Source organism: Lathamus discolor, chromosome 7, assembly GCF_037157495.1.
Source record: "Lathamus discolor isolate bLatDis1 chromosome 7, bLatDis1.hap1, whole genome shotgun sequence".
Taxonomy (NCBI): domain Eukaryota; kingdom Metazoa; phylum Chordata; class Aves; order Psittaciformes; family Psittacidae; genus Lathamus; species Lathamus discolor.
In genome coordinates this window covers 20,142,777-20,156,952 of record NC_088890.1, presented here as the reverse complement: position 1 = coordinate 20,156,952, position 14,176 = coordinate 20,142,777, and positions in this window count along the sequence as shown.

Genomic DNA, 14,176 nt, shown 5'->3' with positions numbered 1-14,176 from the left:
AGCGAGCTGCTGTTCTACTTGGGATCTAAATTATACTGGGTTTTGTTAAGATGGCTACCTGCTGGAATAGCTTCAGAGGTTACAGCTTTGCATTCATATACCACAAACCCAGCAAGTTCTCAGTTAAGTTTTCTGCTGAAACCCATAGACTTTCATTACCTTTTGTAATTGGGACTCTCAGGAAGAGATAACCTAATGCCCCCTAATATCACTGAATGATACCTATGGCCTTCAATGGATTTGAAGCCATTCGGTGAATTTGACTAGCAATTGCAGAGGTGCCCCACAAAGATGGAGAGATGCCAGCTCAATCACACTGATGAAGGAAACTCTTATCATACACTATGGATAAAGGCATGAGAAATGAGAAGTTTTTCATACAGCTAAAGACATTACAAATGATAGTTAATCTAATCCTATGGGGAGCAGAATGCACAAGCACCGACCTCCCCTGCAGAAGAACTGCTTCCCTCCCATGGAGGTAAACATCATGTTTTCCTGGTGCAGTTGCTTAGTTTCAACATAAACTACGCACTATATACAATAACTTAAACACATTGATTTATATATATATATATATATATATATATATATACACACAACTTTTCATTTTCAGAGCAGTAGGCTTTGGCTTTCCTCGCTATGAAAGCCTTGCAAAAGGCTGTCCAAGGACACCATACACAGTCAGCAGTTTCCTTCAGCCAGACAATCAAGCTGCTTCCAGTCACTAAAGAGCTGAACATCTGTTACTTGGCAACTGGGGAGGCAATTTGGGAGTATATACCACCCTTGCCACACTCTTCTTGCAAACCTGTCACAGCCCCAGCTACTTCACACAAGTAATCCTTTCCATAAATATGGAAGGCTAATGTAACAAGATTATACATTCCCAGAAATAAATACTTTAGTTCAACACTTCTCTAAACTATAGCTAAGGAATATTTAGTACATCATTTCCTACACAACCACTGGATACTTAATGCAACAACTGATCAGTCAAAAACTTTCTAGGTGAGAGACGCAGCTTGGGTAAAACATTTTAGTACACATGAATTCAGCAACATTGATCAACAATAAGCTGCTTGCTTTTACGGTTCACATAGACCACATATCTGCATGAGGCTTTTGCTCTGAGAAACTGCCAATAATCAAAAAAGCCTGAAGCTATTCATATACACACACTACATAGAATCTCCGTGTTAGATACTGATGAATTTAATTTAAGGATTGTCTCTGCTTTACCGTTTCTAGATACAACAGGTTGTTATGATCTTATGCTAATTTCTGTATTTAATTTACTTTTGTTGCTTTGTTGTCAGTTTCCTTCGTCCTTAGTCTTATGTATTTTGAATGGCACCTTTCTTAGTCCTCAGCTCGTTATTTCTAGTGATTAGTTAGCATTGCAGTTGAAGACCCTACAAACAAAAATCACAACTGGTTTGGCTCTCTTGCAAAAAATTGCTTTGCACTGTGCAATTTTGATGCCTTTTCATGTGAAGAGGCACTGGAGATGTTCAGTCATTCAGGTGGACTGGTTTTGATAGTCTTAACAGCTACAACTTGTTTTATACTTTCTTTTATTCTAGTTTTTGTGACAGTTATTGTTCTGAAAGCAAAACATATTTTGCTGACATTTTTAGATGGCATTTTTGAAGCTTTCCTACGACTTGCCCAAGTAGGACAGTTATACACACTGAGGAGAGGTTTAAACCTCTTGAACATGTTCCCAGATGAAGCTTTTTAAAATAGCAACCTTTTTAAAATACATTGCTTTGTCTTCAATGCCATCAGTCAAAAACATCAACATGCTTCCTTGGAGTTCCATGATTCCTCATACTAACAGCTGCTTCCTGTGTGACTAACAGTTTGGCACATTCAGACATTCAGATGTTGACTTGATAGGCAGGACAACTCACAGCCTTTCTTTTCCAAGTAGGACAGCTAGGTTTACATACTCTCTTCATCATCTACTTGGGTAGAAAGATAATTATGTTCCCTTTCTATAGAAGAAAAAAGTATAACCAAATAAGCAATGACAATAAAGAGCAAGACAAAACCCAAAGTATCTGCTCAACTGTCAGGAATTTGAACAATATATTTAACAACACATTTTAACTCTATGGAAGGCTAACACAAGCAGACAAGTTTACTTTGAAAATATGTATGTGCAGCTTTGAGGTATCAGTGCACCAAATTGCTGAACAATTGCTGCGTAGGTAATCAGCTTGGGAAAGAGAAGAACCAGGAAACACGGAGCCAACCCTAGTGACTTAGGTGGTTTTAGTATTCTTCTGACTTTACTGCTATGAAACTATTCTGACTACAGGGTCAGACAGGTAAGCTACTAAATCTAGTGCTATTTTGGCTTGAAATGAGTAAGAATGCAAAACTATTTCCCATTTAAGTAACATGTGTAACGGACCACATTTGCCACTGGCGCCTGCAGGCTGCTGCTACACACCTCCCCTCAGTTTTCCAGCATTCATGCTCACTGTGTCTGGAATTTACATCTGCCTTCAACTGTATTCCCCAGCTGCAACTGAGAAGTATGGTCTTAGGTTGCATTTCTTCCAAGCAGACTTTGGGCCCAGGTGCTTAAAGCATTTCTGAGACTCCCTGTCACAGACAAAGCAGTACATTTGCAATCCTACTTTCACATGTGAATCTGAAATTTGTACTTTGTGTTTAGTGTGAGGGGGGAAAAGAGGTGTCTGTGGTCTGCACTAAATTGGGTGTAGAAATTAACCTGCCCATTGCGGTGCAGTGCTGGTACGCTCTACATTTGCAGTCTAGGCTCAGTTATCTAACACTACATTCAGGATAACTATTACATCTCCTTCCAACTCTCTCCAGCCAAGACTGTTGCTGTTAAGGGAGAGTGGTTTACTAAACAACATTCACATTGTTAAAAATTCATAGACTATCCAACACAAACTCCCAAATGCTTCTGTGATACAGGCAGCTCTTGTTACTGTGGTAGCTCAGGATTTAACTTCAGGTTGCAGTGGAGATGCTCTGCAGAAAGAAGTGCAAGTATCAACAGAGGCAGTAAGTATTCCTCTGACAAATGTTAGCTTGTTTCCTTCAGTCTTCAGAAATTCATCCCTTCCATTTTGGAAATGGAATCTTTCTAACTAAAAACCAGTGGTAACAACTGGTAAAATGAAAGCAAATCAGGATTACAAAAGTGTTTTCTCAGTTTCCTGCTGTCACCTTGAATCTTATTGCATAATTCCTTAAAGCCTTGTCTAGCATGTAAATGAATCTGGGGGACGATGGTTCACCATCAGTAATGCTTTGAGTCTTCTAAACACTTTATTAACAGTTAATGATTTCTAATTATGGTTTCTGTAGCAATTAAATTATTGGCTTCTTTTCAAGTATTAAGTTAGGATTTTTTTGCTTCTGTTCTCTATGCTGACACGCATTTGGCATATTGTTAGGTAGCCTGAGTAGTGTAGTGGTGGCATTTCTACATACAGAATGACTCCTGTAACCCAGCTGGGATGTCCTGTTGCAATGAAAGTATTAATTTCTGGAAAATGATCAGTGTTGGCTTCATGAAAGACCTGCCACAAAGCAGGTCATTTAATGTGAAGTCAATTGCAATTTAAAATCTCAATGATTTTTAAAAAAATCAATACTTCAAATAACAAAGAAATCTTGTTTGAGGATGTGGAAGAGCTATAAATGCTCCTTCCTATAATTAGTGTTGTGAGATGCAGCCACAACCACATTACTTTACACTTTCAGATTATAAAAGAGTAATCAGCTGTTAGAATACCTTAGCAATACACACATTATCACTGGGGCCTTTACATCAGGCTCCTCATCTTCCTGAAGCATGCACTGCAAGTTATTAGACTTACTGCAGCATTTGCTGTATGAAATACCAGCGGGAATTACAAGATGTCTGAAAGCTGATGGCACTGTGGTCGATACGCTGGACAGAGACCAAGTGAACAAAGGCTCTTGGGGTCATCAGACAAGTGAGCTGTCATTGATCAAGTACCCTTCTACCTAAGCAGAACTTGCATCATGCATGTCATCTTACAAAGGAGACTGGCTAACCCTCTTCTGATATCACTTCATTTTCAACAGCTCAGTGTGCCAAGGCATGAAGAGATGTCTTTATGTTGAGCTTAAAGGCCTGATTCTCAGGCAGCATGATCAGCCTACAGGAACTTTGGTTAAAGCCTCCAGTTAAAGTTACAGGTTGGTATGGCCTTCAGACAGCAAGCAGAAGTAAACTAAGGATCTAAATTGTACCAGGATGAACAATCAAATTTCTTTGGTAGGTTTCCACTAAAGAAGTTTTAGAGAAGGAGAAAAGGTTGCTACAGTCTGTTCCTTTATATCAAGAGAAGCAGCTCTAGTTTGAAGTGTTACAATACAATATGCTTTACAAAAAAGCCAATATTTGTGCTCTGGAAGAGCACAGTGTGCTATCTCTGATTGCCAGCCTCTTGCTGATAAGAGCTACATGAAATGTTTATCTAAACCCACAAATAGCTAGAAACTTGTAATAAAGTAAAAGAATCGGGCTAAATTCTCTCTGAACTGAGAGACCTGGACTTGCACAGGTTTCAGATTAGACTTCATGCTCCATAAACTCATAGTTACTGTGGTGCTTCCTATGTATTGCATCAGTGATAGAACAATTAGATATGAGCAAGCCATTTCAACCAAACAAGAAACCAGCCGAAACCTTGCACCTACATTTAAGCTTCTGATATTCAGAAAGATTTTAGAAGGACAGTGTATTTTTCTATAGGTGTACAAGGCAAGGACCTAGAAATAGGTCATTTCTGTTTCTAATGCCTAACATTTTCTGCTTTTCACTGGAAATGAGATATCTAAACAGAGCAGTGCTGTCCTAAGTCAGATGTGAACCAACTCAGAAAAGGTCCATTGAGTTCTTGAAGTGGTCATCACTTGTGGGTTCACTGACCCTAGGATACTCCAGAGCACACTCAGAAATCACTCTGGATACAGAGCAGATCTCACCCAAATGGGAGTGAGAAGCCATCAGTATCAAAGCCTAAGGCAGCAAATGCTAAGTTGGGGTTTTTTTTGAAGAACAATAAAAGAGACAAAGCAAGCAGGAGCATGAGATGTTTTATCCTGGCACCATTTAACAGAAACCAAGTATGGATAGAAAATGACCACCTTTCCACCCAGCACATATGCTTACACATATGGCCACCTTTCCATGTACACTCACATACCTATACATATCCATCCACATAAATACCATGAGGTACAGTAAAAGAACCTTTTCAAAGCCCTAGGGAGGAATTTTCCAAAGTGAGGCAAAGTATGACTGAGGCCAGCATTATCTAGTGAATCAAACAGGACGCCTCAGTGGTGTTGAGACAGTCAAGGATCCACTGCAAAAAAAGATATGGACCATGTCACTACTGACTCACAAAAACTTGCATTTCCACCACCAAACCCCCAGCAGTAGAGCGCTTGGATGGGACTATCATAGAGCCCTGAGCAAAGCGTCACTGGTACTTGAGTACTCTGAGGAGTTTGCCAGCAGCCTTGCATTCTTCCCAGGTTAACTGGTTGCCTCTCTCCCCACTGGGGCCAGGAGGTGATACCACATCAAAGTCACAAAGCACATTTCTGCTCAAGTCACAGGACTGCAACATGAGCATCGTGCTCTGTTCTCAGCATCCCTTTCTTACCACATTCACTTGCAAACCTAAATTTTAGACTGAGTCCAACACATCCAGGCCTCCTAAATGTGTGTAAGTAATGGGGGTTTTGTAGACAATACCACATCAGTCCAGTTAGCTTCTTTAAGGGGCATCTCATGCCCTTGAGCTGACAGCATCTTAGCAGTGATAAATCATATTAAATCTCAGTGGGAATACTTTCAGAACTGGATCACAGCCATCACACATGCAATGGGGAGAGAAGGGGTTGTATCTTGCACCTTGTATTGATGAGGTTTTGGGAACCTGGAAATGTCTGAGTACTCTATAATTCATTTAAATGGGCAGAAAAATAAAGAGGCACTTGGGGGAAATGAAGGCCCCTTCCTGACACATATTAGAAGGGCTGAGCTTTTTATGTATCACCAGGGAAACATTCATTGATTTCACAGAGATGAGCTGGGTAATAGAATTCTGAGCTTTTCAGTTGCAGCCACTAAGTCAACTGCAGGTCATTAATGTCAAAAAGAATCTTTCTGTTGCACTTGGACAGAGTACGTGAAGCTTCCTTCACTACTGCAGGTCTCATTTTGTATCACCTCTTCAAAAAGAGCCAAACTACAATCTTCAGGATGGTCCCTCTAAGATTTGTACTGGTATCACAATTTATGAGGACCCCACCTAAAGCTATACCAGGAAATAGTTTGCTACAGGCCAAAGCCATCTATAGCAGCGCTCAAGTTAAAGGAGAAAGAGTTGTGCGACTCAGCTAATGATGTAAGTAACATCTTACACTGCCTTGACATCCTGTTCTGCCACATGAGAGCCATCCAGCTTGCTATAGCAAGTACATGTTTTAGTGTTACTTGCTGGATTTTCTAGCTGTCTGTGTATTTGGTATTAGACATACTTTAGGAGAAATTAGTAAGTCTACCTAAATTTTAAGAAGTTCTTTCCTGTTCGGGTGGTGAGGCACTGGAATGGGTTGCCCAGGGAAGGTTTGAATGCTCCATCCCTGGCAGTGTTCAAGGCCAGGTTGGATGAAGCCTTGTGTGGGATGGTTTAGTGTGAGGTGTCCCTGCCCATGGCAGGGGGTTGGAACTGGATGATTTTAAGGTCCTTTCCAACCCAAACTATTCTATGATTCTATGATTCTAAGTGGCTGGAGCCTCCATGCAAGCATTTCAGGACTTATTTTATATCAAGAGTAGAAGGACAGGGACAGATAACTACTTTGCCCCTACAGTGGAAGAGGTAGGGAGAACTAGTCTAATCTGACTGCGAGTGAGCATAGTCAGTGATTTATGCAGGTTATCCAGAATGTAAAGGGTGGCAAAATCTTAGGAAGTGCGTTCAGCAGAGATCAGAACGTCTCTGTGCCTTGAGGAGGGACCAGCTGTACCTGCATAATCTAAGAAGATATCATCCAAGTTATTCTTAGTTTTGCAGCCATGGTCATTGTCTGCAGGTGATCTGCAGTGCTTTTCACCCTCCCTGGCATCTTGAGAGAATGCTCATGTTCAGAGCGTCCAACCTCACCTTATAGCTTCTCCCGACTTGTGACTCAAGTTGTCCATGCAGCTGCTTAACCCAATTACTTATTGTTCTGTCTTCAGATGAGTCCTTTCTCTACTGAGACACTTTATACATGAAGCTCATAACAGCAGTAATCTCTGTCCCTGAGGCGAGTTATCCTTTGGCAGATTACAGACCTGTAATTTCTTGTCATTCTTCTCGAATGGAAAGCTGAGGAGAGGGTTAAATTGTATTGACTTTTAAGTGGACTTGAATACACGGATTCCATGCTCTCCACCGGAATTCTCAAACATGAACAGACATGGCACAAAACCAATCAGCCTTGCCATTTGCCTTGCTTCTAAGCCTGAAACAACCCATGCTACAAGGTAAGGTTCTAGAGAAGAAATCCTAGAAAATTCAAGCTGATTAGATTCAATGTTGATTTGTCATCCCTAATGGTTTATTGAATAAAAATAACCACAGCTGTCTTTTCTGCCCTGTGTAACATCTGAGATGTCAATGGCTTCCTGATGGGACAGCAAATAGGGCAACTTCTTTATTATTTCACCCTCTTCTTGCAGAGAAATCCATTTTAACAGGCTGTACACTCTTTTACAATGAACATGTAAATATTTGCACTGCCAAAGCACTTTGAGCTTTGTTAGAGTGACATCCAGTGGCATATAAAGTGCTCTTGCTTGCTGCAGCACACAGGTAAATCTCTGTCAATGTACTACAGCTTTAGGAACATCTCTGCTCATGATCACCTCAGTAACAGGCAGCAGAAGGAAAAGCAGCAGCTGAAGTCTCCAGCCTGGGGTGCCTGCAGCAGGCTGTGTAAATGGATTTCTAACAGCTCTGTGCGAGTGACCTGCTGGTACTGAGAAAAGCAGAACACTCCCCTTGGTTATGGGGTTTGTGCATGGCTCAAACGCCCAGATCTGGGTCCCACCTCTGAGAATCCCAGTGGGTTGGGTTCAAAGGCCCCTTTAAGACAAAGCTCCCACAAGGTTCCCAGCTGTCTGCATGTCTGAAACAAGTGCTGGGAACTCAGAATTAACACCTGAGAAAACATTGTCTCTTTTGGCACAGCTCTTTTAATCCAGCTGCTCTGACATAAAAGACATCAGAACCTCAAAGATAGATCCCTGGACACATCTTTTCCCAAGTCATGCCCAAAGGGACCCAACAGGGAAGTCAAGGGTAGACTTGAAGGATAGTTCCACATCACAGGAAAACCTGATGGGGATCGCAGTCCAAGCCAGTATTTACTGGAGGAAGACAAATCCAAGGTAGGAAGCACATGTCAGAAAGGAAGCATCATCCGAACTTGGACATGTTTTGCCAGTCCAATTACAGCCTGTACCACTGCCCACTTCTTCTGTGTGCTCATGTTTAAGATTTATTCATTGCTTTACTTAGCATATCTGAACAGATATGCCCCATCTCTCTGCCAGTTTCAACACCTGATCATGTTTAAGCATCCTCTGTACAGCAGGATGGCAGAGCCATGCTCTGTCCAGCAGATATTCCATATCTGAAACACACGCTGCATTGACATGGAGAATACACTCCCACCCAAGTCCAGACCCCTGGTGTAAACTGGTGGCCCAAAGAGCAACAAGAGGACAGCAAAGGAGTATCTGGCTCAGTATGTGAGACTGGCAGAGGTGACCTCATGTTCATCTATTGCCAACTCTTCTGATCTTGGTAACTGACTTCTCCCATTGGGAAGGTATCAAATCACAGAGGAAACTACATCCTTCCTAGGCTCAGGGGGACATTTTCCTCCTAGCTTGGTCTCCAAACGCTCTGAAAGCATTTTTGCCAGGCAGCTGGAGAAACCAAGACGAGTCCTGTACCTCAGGGGCCAGGGCCAAGGTCACGCTAGAAAATGAGATGAAACAAATCCAATTGCACCTTGGCAGCAGCTGGAGACTCAGTCTACCATAGCAGAGGGCTGACACATGGCTGAACTGTGTGGTGCTACTGAGGAGCTGATTCCTAATGCAACTAATTCTGTGGGGAGGAGAGGAGAAGTGTGCACGAGGTGAGCCCTGGGCCAAGCGAGTGCGTGTCAGCCCGGAGGGAACTGGTGCATTTTGAACATCAGCTTTTCCAAGAAAGAAGCCTCTGGAGTGGAAATAGTTTGTGCCAGAAGTGGCAAGGCAAAACCCTGAGAAACAACAGATTAACAGGCCAATGCATTTCTCTCCTTCCTCCTTCACCACACTGTTACGGGCACAATGGGATCGGGGGACGTAGAAAAGCTATTGGGTGGCTGATAGAACTATGATAGGGTCATTTAGGTTGGAAAAGACTTTTAAGATCATCAAGTCCTGTCACTTGTTATTTGGGAGCAGAGCCCAGCCCCCTCCTGCCTCCATCCTCCTGTCGGGCAGTTGTAGGGAGCGATAAGGTCACCCCTGAGCTTTCTCTTCTCCAGACTGAACCCCCCAGGTCCCTCAGCCGTTCCCCATCACCGCTGTGCTCCAGGCTCTGCACCAGCTCCATTGCCCTTCTCTGGCCCTGCTCCAGCACATCAATGTCTCTCTTGCAGTGAGGGGGCCAGAACTGAACCCAGGATTCAAGACGCTTGGAAGCATCCCAGAACCTTTGGGGCAAACCCGGGGGCCCCGGCTCAGTTTTTGATCAGGTGTTTCAAAGAGCTCATAAGTTACCGTTGAAGGCCCTCCATGGAGCACCAGTTGCACAGCTGCTTAAATGAGAAACCTCCACAAGATTCTGTGGTCTCAGTTGGAGCTGGTCCTTGCTTGAATTTAGGCCATGCCCTGCCCAACATCAGCTGCCTTTTTTCCTCTCAGACAGCTGCTTTCCAGGTCTGTTCTCAAAGAGTAGGTAGAGATACTGAAGGCTTTGCTTTACATGCCTACACATGCACACACAATTCAATGCATATCGGCACCTTGCTGCCTGTCACTTATCGAGCACATCTCATCACCTCCCATCTGTACACAACACTGTGCTTACAGCTACTAATTACACCTTCTTCTAATTTAATAGGAGGTTTGCTTCAACCTCCCATTCCTGGAGTTCTCCAATTCCCAGGCACTCCGTGAAGCATCCATGAATCAGCCGCGGCTGAGCATTAGCTGACAGTGGGGACATTTCAGTGGTGTAGGCGGTATGTGCCGAGATCTTCAGAACTATTTGGCAGGATTCGAACAGAGAACAAATAACGTGAGGGCTAAACCAGTCAGATTCGGAACGAAGCTGTCTTTTCTGGGCAAAATGGCTGTTGGGGGCTGAGGGTGGTACTCTGTGGGTTGCCGTTATTATGCCACACAGTATTTCCCATCATTTAAAACATCTCAACCATGGAAATCTCACTGACAACTCTAACACCACAATGGCAGCTTCAGCAGGAACCTCCGGGGATATTTCATAACAACTCACAGCTTCTCTGTAAAGACTATAAATACGTTCTTCACATGAGAAGTTGGGTCTAAAACCTCTCGACTCCATGTTCCCCGGCTTAGATGCTGAGCCGTGGGGACGAACTGATTTTACTGGCATGTGCTGCCATCTAATGATGCAGGAACCGGGTCTCTTGACAAAGAGAATCCGAACTGCGCCAAAGAAGGTGGTACTGCAGAAAGGACTCGCGAACACAATCACCTCCAGAAGTGCGTGTCAAATACACGTGAAGAGCTCGGAAAAGGTGGTGAAAGACTTGGCCACTGCTCGCCTGCTGCAGACAGCAGCAGCGCAGGGGCTTTGCTACAGAAAGCCACGGGTTCACCGGTTCATCGGCTTTAGGCCGATTCTGCCAAAAGATGTCCCCACTGCCCCACAGAAACGCTGTTAGAAGGCGTGTTCCAAGAGCACCAGCAGCCAAGGAGGATGCAGTTACCTACACGGAGCCCCACACACCCCGAGAAAGGAAACCTTCCCCAGGGAAGGCCTCCACGCCACTGCGCAGCCCAGCAGGGACTGCAAGGAGCGCCAGCTGCTTGCTCTGGTTTCAGAAAGGGAAGGTTCAGCTGGGGGAAACTCGATTTTTAAGTCAGATTTCAGTATTTTATCCCTTAATTCAAGCTTAACGGGGAGCAATAGCATTTCTGTTTAAGGTAACGGCACGTCAACGAAGAAAAGCAGCTGCTGCAAGAAGTCAGCATTCCAGTGAGCAAAGAGCACTGTATTCACTGGGCTCTAGCACTCCTCAGACACTTCCATTAGTCCATGGAGTTACCACAGTAGCTGCTACTCAGTAACTCATCCAGAGGTGCAGTATAAAACTTGCTGCCCCTAATGCTGCATCCTCACTCCATCCCATCTGCCTGTTGTTTCAACACACAGCTAACAGCACAGCTTCTGGCACAGAACTGACTTTTACAGCTTTGATATTTTCATACAAAACCCCAAAACTCTGTAAAAATACAGGTAAATTAAACTCCTTCAGCTGAATAGATGAAGCATGCATTGGCTTACAACAGGACCACACCAGAACCCATGCTACAGTTCACAATGAGAACATTTGCTGAAAAAATGCTTTCATTCCAAATGATTTTAAACTATCTGACTTGAATGATCTAAATAGTGAGGACTTTTAACTACCAACAGCGCTGCCATGCATGGAGCAGCCTCACAACCTAAGCTGGCCCTGGGTTACTTTAAGTCCTCCAACAACTTTGCCAACTCAGATCATAACACACAAAGGCCTCCAGCACAATCCAGCAATACACGAAACCCACAAATTCCAGAAGTTACAGTGCTAGAAACCTAGTTCAGACAGAACTCCATCATCCACCCCACTCTTCACGCTCCCTACCTGCTGTGTGCTTGAGGCAGGTAGCAGAGGCCACTACATTCAGGGGATAACTCCATGAGAAAGCCAACACCATCCAGGAACATTCCCACAAGGCTTCCTTCCAGCTTCTCCCTACCTTCCCTTATATCCCATCCCATCACAGCACTTTCCTTCCCCACCCATGGTCACCATGTGCTGTCACTTACATTTAATGAATCCAACCAACCAATAGCCTCCGTCACCACTGCTCTCTCACTCTGCAGGAGCAGGGCCTGTGTAGTGACTTGTGCTGAGGAGGAAGTGCAGGCGGGGAGGGAGAAGTGGTACCTACACAAGCAGTAGGCCCAAAAGCTTGGGGGAAGTCTGTGCTACAATAACCCAACAAGATGGCTGTGAAGGCTGAGCCAAAAGCTTGACAAAAAAGCAGAGACCTTTAAACATAACCCGGGCTAGTTTTCTGGAAAGAATACCTAAAAATAAGCTACGTAACTGTCACTTACAATATATTGTGTTTTCATCCCTGCAGACAACACAGAGTAGGTGTCCTTTGCTTCTCTTAGTTGCCTGTGCTTCTATTTCTGCTTACGACTAGCTTGTCTGGGGAGCCTGTGCCAGCTCCTCACCACCTTCACAGGGAGGAACTAAGAGCCTAAGAGCTCATCTCAATCTCCCCTCTGTCAGTTTAAAACCATTCCCCCTTGTCCTCTCCATACCTGTTCTTGTCCCAAGCCCCTCTCCAGGTTCCCTGCAGCCCCTTTAGGCCCTGGAGCTGCTCTCAGGTCTCCCCTTCAGGAGCCTTCTCTTCTCCAGGCTGCCCCAGCCCAGCTCTCTCAGCCTGGCTCCAGAGCAGAGCTGCTCCAGCCCTCGCAGCATCCCCGTGGCCTCCTCTTTGCGACCTCATGGGCGATTCCACCTCTCACGTGTTGCGTGTGGGTGCCGGGGCTGCTGATCAGCCCTGATCAGAGCACAGCTCAACACAGCACTGCCGGCACCCAACTTGGCCCTCGAGGTGTCTGCCTGAGTAGCTGCAGTCTGCCCTTTTGAACATGGCATGCCTTAACTGCAGACAGTCTTTAGCCCTTTGGGAAGAGGAGAGGAATGATTCATCTGTGTATACTATGATAAATAAGCGGGTGTTTTAATTTAAGTGAAAAGAGATCAGCCGGAATTCTTGGTGTTCCTTATGGGATGTTTTACTATAACATTAAAGAGAAGCTGCTCTGCCTCTTCTGTAGTAAGTGCCAGGAGTGGGTAGTGGAGTTGGCTGATGGACTATATGAGCAGCAAGCTGACAGAAATAGAAAGCATACCCTGATATTTTGTCACTAGCCATTTATAGCAAGGAACTCTTGGCTATCCTTAGCTTCTCTTGTTTAACTGGAATACCTCACTGAAGAGTAAGGACTCTCGTTTTAAAAGCCATGGACCTCATCACGGTAGAGAAGGACCCACTCCATCAGGTGACAGTAGCATCTTGTGAGAAACAGGGGCCTGGCTGAGGCTTCCAGCGTGTGTTTAGTGGCATCAGAAACAATTGCTGGGAAGACGTTTGCCAGAGAGCAGAGACTGACAGATGGAGGAACTGATCCTTTAGAAACCAGAGTGCGTACGGAAAGGGGTGTGCAAGTGTTCCCAGTCAGCACACCACAGCCAGGCGCGGGGCGGGCAGGGGGAGGAGGGGGCGGCAGGGCTGGCTCTTCCATGGAGACATGGATTTGTATTACCTAACAGTGACACGAAGCTGTGAGATCAGGAAACTTCCTTTTGTTTCAGCCCCAGATTTACTGGACAAGCTCAAAGAAGTTGATGAATCTTCTCCTAAGTTCCCCATTTAAAGCCACACGTCTGCCCCAACAGGGTGCTTGTATTTCATCTGTTAGATGAGGGTCACGTAAAATACATAAACTAAAATACACAGACGGGGGTTTGCCCATTTCCTTTAATCTTTGAAAATAAGTAAGTAGATGAAATCTTGTGCCCTTCAAAACAGAACCTTTCTTGATGTAAAGCGTTACATAAACCTTAGTGGTTGTTCATTTTATTGTACTATTTGTCATAATACTGCAGATAGTTCAGAAAAGGGCAATGCTGCTTCTAACTGCATAAAAAAAATCACGATATAGTTGGGGTTTGCATTTTCCCCTTCACATTGCTCCCCAGCCCCGCAGTGAGCCACCGATGCTATCAGATGTCCCCTCCCACCCCTCCCCACAAAAGAAAAATC